Raw genomic sequence first — 13,298 nt, 5'->3', positions numbered from 1 at the left:
GTTGATTTTGCAGCATTGGGACAGCTTCTTTCCCCATCAGAAAGTTCGTCTCCAATTGCTTCACTTCAAGGATATCTTTCGTCTTAGCTGTGTCCCAACAACCCATAGCCTCGGTCCATAGCACCACTGCTGAATATATTAATATATTTTCTGAAACTATTATAAGATGTCTGGCCATTGTGGCAAACCTTTTTCTTAAAGAAAGAGGAAAAGAATTTCAAGTTGTCTGCCAAGTGTCAACACTGAGCGGATACTTCGGTTTTTCACAATGTGCACCCTAGAAGCATGCACACTAATGGATGGTAATCTTGGAATGATTTATAGTTCATTTGAATATTGCCACCTCCTGATACAGTGGCATTGGACAGATGGCACTTGGATGCTTTTCTCTCTTTCTTCCTGGCAGAAAAGTGTGTTTCGTGCTTCCAGAGGTAATCTTGAATGTATAAGTAACATATTAATTCACACTTCATACCATTCACGCCTCGTGGCTTGCATTTACGGAGATCTGTCGTGTATAAACAATTCCAATGAAACATACAGTATTTCTAGATGTTCTTTGATTGTCTTGCCTTCAAAGATAAAAATGAGTTAGTGAATATCAAATTAATGTCTTGGTGATATACACTATTCAGCGCTTGCATCATACATTATAGGATTTTACAAGCTTCTGCAATATTTTGACATCCTTTAAATAGGATTGGAACCGAAATGTGAATGGATATTTTACAAAGAATAACAACCATAGTTAAAAAATCATTTCAGTTTGTATTTACCTGCGCATATTATTTCGACAATTGTTACATTGGAATAGCAGTGAGGTAATGAAATGTCAACCTGATCCTTGACAAGCTGGCTGAGGGATGTTTTGCTGAATTTAAGTGCCTCTGCCAGGTAGGAGGCCAAAAACCATTAACCACAGAAGAAATATTCTTATTTAAAAGAAATGGTTTTAGAAGCTAAGTTGTTTACTGTTATTTCGAAAAAGTAGATCATGATCCAGAAATGGACCGTTTGCATTAGGGATAAAGCGAATAACAAAGAATTCACATAAGAATATGATAAGTAAGTTCATGGTGAGAAGCAGAGGGTTATGGAGCCATGCAGATGATGTAAGCTCTCTCTTCATATCAAAGTAACCATTTGCATATTCGGGGAGATTTGCACTGTGATATCCAACGTGTCTAATTCACATCACATGCTCACTAGAATATGTTATGTCACGTAATGGCACTCTTCTAAAGATTTAGCTTTCATCACAAGTAAGCCCCTGGACCTAGGAGCTAAGGGGTCTGGGGTCCACAACGCTGCTCCCATGTATCGCAGTGAACTTGTTCAGGTTGAAGGTGAGTGTTACGTTTATGTCTGAATGCCAAATGTGTGTCCATCGTTTTGACTGATAATGAAAGAGCATCGTGCAAATGAGCCACCAACAGCAAAGCGCTGTTTCCACCACTCTTCCTTCTTCGGACCCTCAGGATAGCCAGGTGTTGGGAACCTGTGGATCAAAGATTATTATCTGGGGCATATTATAGTATTCTCCCTCGCCAAAACCAGGGGCCACAAAAGTGAAAAGCTCTATGTACCAGGCTGATATATTAAGGGTTGAGTCTGCCTGTCACAGGTAGCTAGCGGAGAGAGAGTGCACGGGGGATGCTAGGTGAGCTCTCGACACAATGCTCTGGTGGCTGCATTCTAGAGTCAGAGCAATCCACCAACACACTATGGTACCAGAAATTATGAAGCATGCTTTTTGTTACTCTGGTCTCTATACAGTTGTTTCTCCCTGATAACTAATTTATGTGAGTATCCTCTTGGATCATTTGCACCATATCACCCGTTCTTTGCATTGTACCTTTGCCAAACTTTCAGCAGCATGGAAACACTTGAAATTCTCAGTCCGGTGATGTTTTGCCCTTCACAGTTTAGGATACAAATGTCAGATTTGCTGAGAGAGAAGCAGAGGGTGAAATGGCCTTTTCACAACAGAGTACCTTAAAGGCTAAAGACCCTCTTTTCTGTGGTAGCTCAAGGCCTATTAAGTACAGAAGAAAAGAAAATTAAATTGAACTACTGGTCTCTTCAAAGTATCCTCTCGATTGCCTGAATAAAATAAATTGATTTTCAGTCTCGAGCTTTACTTTTGCTTTCTCGTTTATTTATTTGCATTTTTAATTGAAAGATGTACGGAAGTTCCCTATCCTGGAGTGCCACAGAACACTGTACACCACTGTCAAAACAGGCATGTTATCATGACTACAATGAAAACAACTGCGGCAAGAACAAGGTGCAGCGTCACTGAAGCATAGGAAACAAACACGTATCCGAAGTTCACGGGACAGAAACAAGCGACAGGAAGGACTCTGCCCTGAAGATTGAAAAATCTGGTCAATACGTCAGATCTCTTTCCCGATCCCACCAATAGACTCTCATTAGCGCCATTTTCATTCCCCTTGTGTACTAAAAAGCTAAAATTGATTCTTGATTCCAACTGAGCCAATGCAAGCTCCGCAAGACCCCTGACCCACTCTGAAACCGCTACTTTTCCTCATCATACACCTCTACCTTGCTACACCCTCCCTCATCATCATCCCCACCACCTCTTGCCTTGCCCGTTCCACTTCTCCAGACTTAAAAAAAAATTGAACAGGCTTTGTAGCAAAAGTGACATCACATGAAGAGCAGAGGACATTGTTAAATTCACAACACTGACAGCGAGCAAGGCAAACATGGTAATAGTAGACTGAGAGAGAAATAAAAGTTGACGAAGGGGGTAATTGCAAGAGTAAATGCATGCGTAACAACAACAAAGCTGGCTGGTTGGGCATGAGAGTGGAGCAGGAAATTTGGCATCTGACATCCCTAAACCAATCATTGTAAAGCAAAGGCACAGTTGTAGCCCTAGTGTACCCTTGAAACATTGGAGAAGATAACTGAACACCCCATTTCCGCAAGTGACCCCCGCCGTTCCCACAGCCAGCAAGCACCGATGGCACCAAAGCAGGAGACAGCATGTAGGGAATAGTAATGGGGTGGTGGGGACCAACAGTCTAAGCTGCATCAGAAACTAAGCGTATCGGGAGCATGCACCCGTCGTGAAGGAACTAAGGAGAGAGGGGGGTCTTCATTCGCCAACCCCTGGAATTTTAGCATAAGGGCATACCATTCCATGGAAATGGGGTATATCCGGAGGACTCGGGCCTCCTCCCTTCTCAGGGCAGTACTCTCAGCTTCAGCCCAGACCAGGAAGAAGCACCACCACGCCGATAGGGGCAGGGTGCTGAAGAGCCCTCCAGTGGTGCAGATTGGGACCATTATATTCTACAGTTCCATTCTTCTACAGTTCTATTCTTCACAGTTTGTGGGAAAGAACCTAGGAAGCAACCCTTCGAGTTATGAAGAGGAACGAATTCAGTCAGTTGCACAAGCTGTTTTGTGACTGCAGCCCAGTACTGAGATAGGCACCCTCATGCCCACAGTATATCATGTGGGTCAGAGTCAGGGGTGTGCCATCGGAGACAGTTGACATTCTCACCAATGAAAAGTGGGTTAATATTGGCAGGTGACGGGAAGCTCTGTGTAGGATGAAAAATTGAATGAGCTTGCATTTGTCATCTGGGATGTGTCAGCATGCTGTCATATTCCTTGTTGAAGGGTTTGCCCTGTATCCTACATCTCTCGCAAAGTCCAGGCAGGGAAGTCTGGCTTTGCTCCGTGAGGGCCTAGGAAAGCCAACTGATGAGCAGATTGCCTTCCATGATATTAGAGTATGAGATGGCAGTTCTGCTGATATGATGTTCCAATTGAGATGTAGTACATGGACCAGGGCATGAATGTTAGGAATTGCCCCCTAGGAATGCTACACTGTTCAACTAGTTCATGAAAGGGCATTAAAGCACTGTCCTGTAAAAGATTGCCCAACATCGTCACCCCTTCAGCCTACCATCACTGCAGTGCAGAAGACGACGTTGAGCTACATTTTAGCAGAAATCCCAGTTAGGGAATCGCTGAAACATAGGAGAGGGTGGAGGAAGTGATGCTTATCCCTCTGCGAGAGTGCTAAAATGCCACAGGGCAGCAGACACCTTAGTCTACGTACAATCAGCCAGTCGCTGGACCCATTTGTCATCGAACAATGGCGCTAGTTATGGAATACAGGTAAGTCACACACACACACTCTAACTTAGCCATATGTGCCCCCTGCACAACATACCATATACATACCATTATCCATTGCCATTCCATCACTACACAACCAGTACATTCCAAATAGACCCATTGCCATACATCCATGACACAACACCACCACCATTGATACTGCACCCACACACGACACAACCACAACAACCGACACAACTATACACTCAGCTACACACACACTCACACAAAGGCATAACTATACACATCATGACAATGACCGCCACACAACAACACTCACCTGAATGTGTCACATGGCAACACAACACACAATAAAACATACACAACAACATCAATACTACATACACAGATAACTACATAACCCACTCCAGCTGCCTCAACTATCCAGCTGCCACTGCCTCAAACCGCCAGTTGCATCACACACACACATGCACATACTGACTCACATACACAACGTCTACCACAACATCACAGGACGGGTGTGAAAGTACTGTCATTGTTTTGCCAGCATTTATTTGGCAATTGCGACATGTGTCATGTACGAGTGTGTTCCCATCCATGTCCCACAGAAATGTGTCCCAGACATATGCATTTCAGAGGAATTTAAAAAAATGACTGTGACATGGATATGACTGCAGTGGTCCCCTTGCCATATGCAGTGCTCACACAACATATACAGCCAATGCAGGTTCCCTACCTTGAGGACCCCTAACGAAGGGGGTTGTGTTTTCACTCTGGTCCAATCGAAGCAGTGATGGAAGGTGTTGTCCAGTCGTATCCAGTCGAAAAAGAAAGCGAAAACACGGGAAAAGGTCAGTTTTGGGCACCTCTCCCCAATCCACCAACTCAGACACAGAGGTCAGACCACCACAGTTGGCTTGGCGTTAAGGAACATCCAAATCTGTTCGGCGGTAAAGGGGCCTAGAGTCCCACCATCAGCCCCTATTCCCAATGCTGTCATCAAAAACTCTTGTCCACAGAGTCCACAGGACTTGGGCTGACTTTTGCCTATGGTCCTGCCAACATCTAAATCAGGCTGGTGGACCGCCAGGGCAGTGAATGGGAAATCAGAAGGGTTTTCAACTGCGGGACCGTTACTGTCAACATCTAAATCAGGCCTTTATTTGCAAAATCTTAATATTGCACTGCTAAGCTTGCCATCCAGGAGATCCCCCTTGTTGTGGTAGATTTGGCTTCCTAAGTATCTAAATGTTCGTGGCTGCCAGGCCAGCATTCTACCACCAACATCCAAACTGGATTCCTCAGCTTTTAGACACAGGGGGAACAGAAAGGACATTCATCAGTTGACGCAGAGGCCAGAGAGCTCCAGAAAGGTACCACAAGTCGTAGTAATGTCAGAGTGATCTGCTGTAATCTTCTGTGTCGTCCGCCTATAGGAAGAATGTATGAATCCTGTCCCCGAGTTGTATCCTCCACTTTGCCTCACCCAGCACAAGCATAGAGACATTGACTCCATTGCCAGCGCGAAGAGGAGGAGAGACAATGGCCAGCCCTGCTTTGTGCCCATGTGGATTCATAGGGCATGCAAGATAAGTCTAATCACCTGAACGCGTGCCACCGGCATATCACAGAAGAGCCAGATCATATTAATAATGAATCCCCACATCCCATACCATTTAAGTAATTGACAAAATATATGCCCTCTTCAGGAAGTCAAAGGCCCCCTCCAGGTCTAGAACCATGCAGGCACCCCTATCCAGTGTCTCTATGCCACCTCCATTACCCTGAAAGGTCTGAGGATATTCAACCGCATGTTTCTACTTATCACAAAACCATTCTGGTCCAGACACACTAGCCTCGGGATTAGTGAGAGCAGATGCTTCACCAGAGCTTCAATGGGGAATTTTATAATCAACTTTTTTAAAAGTATCTTTCTATTAAAGATTTCAAAGATAAATAATCATTTACAAATTTGCTCTTTTATACACAAACTTTGTATCAATAGATAGATTTACATCCTCTGACAATTCCCTGCCTCTCCCACTTTTGTTTTGCTGTTTGGGGACCTTTCTACATTAAGAGTACTGTTACCAATGATATGGGGTATCGGTTTGAGTCCTGCCGGTCCATGATAGGAGTTCCATTTATTCCAGATCTTTTCCCATTTTATGGGCCTGTCCCTGCCCTCTAACACCACCTTTTTGGCTACCATACACCAATCTATGTCACGTTTCCAGGTTTCCAGCTCTGGTGGTCACCTAGCTCTCCAAGCCTTGGTAATGTTAATTTTTGCCACCATCAGACTAAAGGCGGTGCACATTTTAAGATATTTTGGGGCTACCACTTCCTCTCACACATTCAGCACATATATTTTGGCAGAGCCAGTCAATCACACCCCACGCTTGTCCATTGCAGTCCGTGAGTTTCATCCAGAAAGCCTGTACCACAGGGCAAGCCCACATAATGTGAAAATGGATCCTACCTGTCCACAACCCTGCAAAACAGATTGGAAATATGTCTACCCATTTTCAGTAGGATCATCCTAGTATGAGCAATGCAGGATGCGGCGCTGCACCAACCAAAACTCTGATTCTATGGTAACCTCCCTAAGGGTGCGTAGCGCCTCCTCTCACTCTCTGTCCTTGTTAGAAATGCGGTCTTTGGTTGGCAGTCAGGTTACCCCAGTCCAAGAAAGGACACTCACTCTAGTCAAGGTAAAAGAGAATCACCCTCAGCTAACCCCCGCTCACCCCCTTGGTAGCTTGGCACGAGCAGCAGGCTTAACTTCAGAGTGCTAGGTGTAAAGTATTTGTGCCAACACACACAGTAACTTAGTGAAGACACAAAAAAATGACACAACAAAGGTTTACAAAAATAGAAAATATTTATCTAAACAAAACAAGATCAAAACGGCCAAAATCAACAAAACACAAGTCAAGTTATCAATTAAAAACCAAAAAGAGTCTTCATGTAATTTTAAACACACATGCTAACGCTGTTAGCGTGGAAATGTACCTGTGTCCGTCAAAAATAACCTGCACTGGCGAGTGTGCATCAAAAAGGGCTTGCGATTCATTGATATAACTCACGAATGAGACACTGCGTCGTATCTCCTTCAGTCAAGTCGGCATGTGTTGTTTCTTCTCTCCGCAGGAGAGCGATACATCGATTCGAATCGCACTCTCAGGTCTGGGGAGGCCTTGCGTCGTTTTTGCACGCACAGTGATGTTTGCGTCAGAAATCCTGCCGCACGATGATCGAAAAACCACGCAGCGTGGGTTGCGATCTCACCGGTCTTCATCAGCGAGGCTGAGCGTTGTTTCTCCAGCCAAGGGCGTCAATCTTCCGGTCGTGTTCCAGACGAGCATCGACTTTCAGTCACTAAGCCGGCAGAGCATAGATTTTTCAGCTGCAGATCGGCATTGCGCCGATCTTTTCCCCGCACGGCGGTCGGTGCGTGGATTTCTCAGTCCTGGTCTGCCAGCTTCTCTTTTCAGGGTCCCAGGAACTGGATGGGCACCACTTGGCTGAGTAGGAATCTCAGCAGAGGCTCCAGGTGCTGGCAGAGATAAGTCTTTGCTGTCCCTGAGACTTCAAACAACAGGAGGCAAGCTCTAATTCAAGCCCTTGGAGAGTTCTTCACAAGATGAAAGGCACACAAAGTCCAGTCTTTGTCCTCTTGCACAGGCAGAAGCATCAACTGCAGGATAGCTCCACATAGCACAGTCACAGCCAGGGCAGCTCTTCTTCCTCAGCTCCTCAGCTCTTCTCCAGGCAGAGGTTCCTATTGGTTTCCAGAAGTGTTCTAAAGTCTGTAGTTTTGGGTGCCCTCCTGATACCCATTTTGCCCTTTGAAGTAGGCTTACTTCAAAGAAAATTCTCTCTTGTTTGTGAAGTCCTGCCTTGCCCAGGCCAGGCCCCAGATACACACCAGGGGGTTGGAGACTGCATTGTGTGAGGGCAGGCACAGCCCTTTCAGGTGGTAGTGGCCACTCCCCCCTCCCTCCTAGCACAGAGGGCTCATCAGGATATGCAGGCTACACCCCAGCTCCCTTTGTGTCACTGTCTAGTTAGAGGTGCAACCAGCCCAACTGTCAAACTGACCCAGACAGGGAATCCACAAACAGGAATGGTTTAAGCAAGAAAATGCTCAATTTCTAAAAGTGGCATTTTCACACACATAATGTTAAAATCAACTTTACTAACAGATGTATTTTCAAACTGTGAGCTCAGAGACCCCAGACTCCACATGTCTATCCGCTCCCAAAGGGAATCTACACTTTAATCATATTTAAAGGTAACCCCCATGTTAACCTAGGAGAGGGACAGGCCTTGCAACAGTGAAAAACGAATTTAGCAGTATTTCACTGTCAGGACATATAAAACACATTACTATATGTCCTACCTTAACCAGACACTGCACCCTGCCCTTGGGGCTACCTAGGACCTACCTTAGGGGTGTCTTACATGTAAGAAAAGGGGAGATTTAGGCCTGGCAAGTGGGTACACTTGCAAAGTCGAATTTAAAGTTTAAAACTGCACACACAGACACTGCAGTGGCAGGTCTGAGCCATGTTTACAGAGCTACTAATGTGGATGGCACAACCAGTGCAGCAGGCCCATTAGTAGCATTTGATTTACAGGCCCTGGGCACCTCTAGTGCACTTTACTAGGGACTTACTAGTAAATCAAATATGCCAATCATTGATAAACCAATCAACTATACAATTACATGGAGAGCATATGCACTTTAGCACTGTAAATGTATTAACTTTAGAAACGAGAATAATTCATGTAAAAGTGTGCACCAATGTTGCACATTTCAATTTAAAATGTATTTCCTACTTGCATTTATATTTGTGTATTCTAAGTTGCATTGCATTTACTAAAACTATAACATCAAATTAATTTGAACTTATGTACTGATATTCTCATTTAGTTGAAGTTATGTGTGCACAAATGACATGCATTTTAATTGTGCACTATTGCATTATATGTTTAAACTTGACATGACTAGGCCTGAGTTTCTTTCAACATTCAATGCTGTTTTCATTTCTGCTTGCAGGTCTTTTTGCTTCTGAAATGCTGACCCCTTCCCAAAATACATGAGCACATTTTTCCTCTTTCTAGAATTGTTCTTACATTTTGAGATGTTTCTCCAGACTTGGAAATTCTGATTAATTTAGGTCTTATGCTAGATGACTGTAGACATTACTCGTATTTCGGAGAGAGAATCGAAGAATGTTCGCTGAACACCAAATCTTATTGCTAATTGTCTGTATTGTTGTAACTTAACTTCTTGCATGCTTTATGCTGATGTGTCTAAACTTCTTCAGGAGATTTGGCTATACTGTTGTGATCTTGTATCTTTACAGCATATTTTTAAGACTGATTTACATTAACTTGACTGTTAACTTGTAATACAACTTTTTAACTTTTATTCCTGATTCTTGGTCCTCATTGTGTAGCCACACGTGTTGCATATAAATTGTAAATTGTTTTGATGATACAAACTCCCTACATCTCTCCAGCTGATTTAAAAAGGTCCATCAGATTACAGATTTTAGGAAAGTGACTCAATGCCCCATCACATGTAGAGCTGTCAACCATTCTATACTGATTTAAAGTCCCAAGAAAATGGGCTTTCAGGACATACTCCTTGTGTGGATTAATTCATTTCTTGAGGGCCAGTGTTGTTCCTCCCCCTTTCTATTGGGATGCCTCTCTATTGAACCTATAGTGCCAAAGTGTTCTTCTTTGATCCCTAATGTTTTTAATCTTTATGTGGTTTTACTTATAACAGTGATTTATTTATCTGAAGTTTTGTATTGTGGGAACCAGACCCATCATGGTAGGAGAGTGTGTTACATGTGCCAGACATATATACATAAATAGAATGTGATGAAAAAATGATGATATGTGGGGCTGACGTCTATACTTAGAAGCCATCAGAAGGTAGTCATATTTTTAATTAACACACACAAATCAGTTGAGTGACATTGAATTTGGAATTTTCATTTGGTTTTATATTTTACTGTTAGGCCAACATAACCTAGATTGAGATCAAGATGGACAGCAATCACAACCCTAGTATAATTTTTTTTTTTTTTTAAAACGATGACCATTCCCTAACATCTTTTTTGCTTACGTCTGATAAAACAATGGTTTGGTTCCTGAAGACTCCATACTGCACATTATAGGGTTCTGGCTTGATAACATAGTTTTCTTTATTTCAGAATTTCTTTAAAACTTTCCTGTTTCAGTCTTCGTTGAATGCCCAGTAAAATCATTTCAACCAGAGGAGTGTAACAGTGGTCCTGACAATGGACTGTGAAAATGTTGTCTACCTGGAAAGCCAAACTACTTGCTCGATATTCTTCAAAATATCCAGATTGACGAAGTAAGATTGCTGCTTGGATTAAACCCTTTTATCAGGCGAAGGGTCCAGATTTCAGAAGAAATTATGACATTCCAGTCTTCTGCTCCTCAAATTATACTGGACTTTTGCAATGTAAGTCATGTTAGATATGCGTGAGTTAATAGGATCCAGGGCTTAGAATATGCACAAATAGTTGTGCATCCTGTCTTTCTTTGGGAAAAAGTCCTTAAGTCCACAGCCAGTGGGAGGCTGACAGCCTTCTGGCATTCAATATTTTCAAGAACAGTTTGCAAAACATTAGTGAAGTTTTCTTCAAAAGATAATTCGCCAAAAATATCAAAATGTCTCCATTTATTGAGTACCAAAACAAGAAATTAAAAACAATCCATTGCTTCTAAGGTTGTGTCTGCAGATCTATCTTCAAGGATTCACAATTGGTCCATTCCGAAACAGCATTTTCTTTAAATCCTCAATGCTTTTCAGACCTGAAAGGCAATTTGTCAAGGGTATAATAGTACACATGCTACAATTATTGTAGAAAAATGAAAATGTAAATATACAATTACCATAAGACACTGAAATATAAACAATCAGTAACAATTTACACAAAGTACACATGCTACAATTATTGTAGAAAAATTTAAATGTAAATATACTATCACCATAAGACACTGAAATATGAACAATCAGTACCATTTTGCACATATAGATCAAGCTTTGTCAAGGGGTCATATTTTGTCTTTATTTAAAGTCATGTCTACATTTTTCCAAAGAAAAAACACATTTCTGAATGCTGGACTCAAAGCAAAATGGAAAAAATGGGTGCCACTGAAAGATGTGAGAGAGGACCCGAGCAGTCCCAGGAGAAGGAAAGGAGGTAAGTGTTGGTACTAACATGAGGAGTAATGTAAAAGAAAACAAACATTGAATTACTAAAACATAAGCACCACTTAATATGGAACACAGATAAACATTGTTGTGGTTCATACTTGATGGTAATTAAATACGCCTTGGTGAGGGCACAGTCCTCTTGATATGAATATGTGGAACTTAATAAAACATGAAGTACAGAATGCATTTAAGTACAAGAAATATGAGGCTCAACAAAGTTATATGTATCTAAAATAGCTCAATCTTGGAAAAGTGTACAGAGTGGAACTACATGGAAATGAGAATATCAGAATATTTATGTTCCTGCAAAGCATAGTAAAGAAAAACGAAAAAGTAAATGAATGTGGGCAAAAAGTGTATTAAAGATGCAAGCCAAACTAAGAGATAAAATTAAGTTTGATGTAAATACTGTGGTCGCCATTTAAGAAAGGTGTACTTGGGGCTAATACAAGAAGAACTAAATGAGAACCAAAAAGAGTCTATTGGTTAAAATGATGTGTGAGGGGCTACAGATGGGCTCTTCTAGAAGAAGTAGGACTTTGTGTTTAAAGTGCACTAATCCTATATCAGATGCATGACATACGCCAATTTAAACCAACATAAACAAGTATGCCCATGAAGAAAAGGTACAATTCAAAACAGTAAACCTGTTAAGCACAGTACAACCATATTCCAAGAACGAGGAAATGAGAAGTAATACAAGGTTTGCCCACCTTCCCAAATATTTAACCATACAGAAACAACAGGAGGGAACCCCTCTAGTGCTTAGTCTATCCCTCCATAACAGAACAACGGGATCGCCCTATGGTATTGAAAGGGCTGTTACCCACTGGGATTCCAAGTGGCATGCTTCATCATAGAGTCCACAAGAGAATGTAGTCTATCAATGGGTTCCAACAGCAGTAATGTTTGTGCTACAGGTAAAAATGCTGAAGAATTAAACTACAGCATTAATTTCTTGTTTCCAAAGGTTATGTATCTCTCATGGTTCCTCTGTAGCCTTTTTGACAACATCAATCATCTAATAATACCCAGTACTACTTCAAGTGCCATAGGCATTACTCAAACAAAACTCAAATGGTTCACCACCCTCTTCAGCAAAACACAAAAGTGCATGCAGGCATACACTTCCAAACATGGGCACTCACTGACGAATATCAAATCACCAGAATCAATCAGTTTCTTGCCAAGATGATTTTTGCACCTTACAAGAAACGTTTGGGTGTCTCATAGGCCAACAAGATATCACCCTTCATCAATACTCTAATGGTATACCACTTATACTCTAAAATGCATAAACATTCAATAGACATTGTCTAAGATGCTACCTGTGCCTAATTCAATTGTCCATGTTACATATTCACTCTTAGTCACAAAGGACGCCCCCTAATACATACTTTTAGGTTCAGGAACACAGGGGAAACAAAACATCAAACAAGAAATAATTATTCCAGCTTAACCTATCTGCATTCACAAATGGAATATATCCAATATAGGGCCAGATGTACGAAATACTTATTTTTCATTTCCCTAGAAATTGCTATTTAGGAAATGCAAAATGGTATGTACAACAATAGAGATGCCCTAATAGCGATTTCTACAGTGTAGGAATCGCTATTAGAAAATCGCTATTTAGGTCATGCCAAACAAACTACTTGTTTCTATGGCCTAATGGCTCAGGGGAACGAATAATTTAGGTTTTCCTAATTTGCAATTTCCTAATAGGAAATCACAAATTAGGAAATGCTAAATCAAGGGTGACATTCAGCCTGAGACCCCCTCTTGCTGCACCCCGAAAAAGTGGAGCAAATGTAAGCCACACACATGCCCTGGGGGCATGTGTGTGCTTTATTCCACTTTAAAAAAAGCCTTTTGGAGCATTTTTAAATATTGCACACGATTACCATCT

This window comes from Pleurodeles waltl, chromosome 10 (assembly GCF_031143425.1).
Source record: "Pleurodeles waltl isolate 20211129_DDA chromosome 10, aPleWal1.hap1.20221129, whole genome shotgun sequence".
Classification (NCBI taxonomy): domain Eukaryota; kingdom Metazoa; phylum Chordata; class Amphibia; order Caudata; family Salamandridae; genus Pleurodeles; species Pleurodeles waltl.
The sequence above is the reverse complement of the archived record's forward strand: the minus strand, read 5'-3'. Positions refer to the sequence as shown.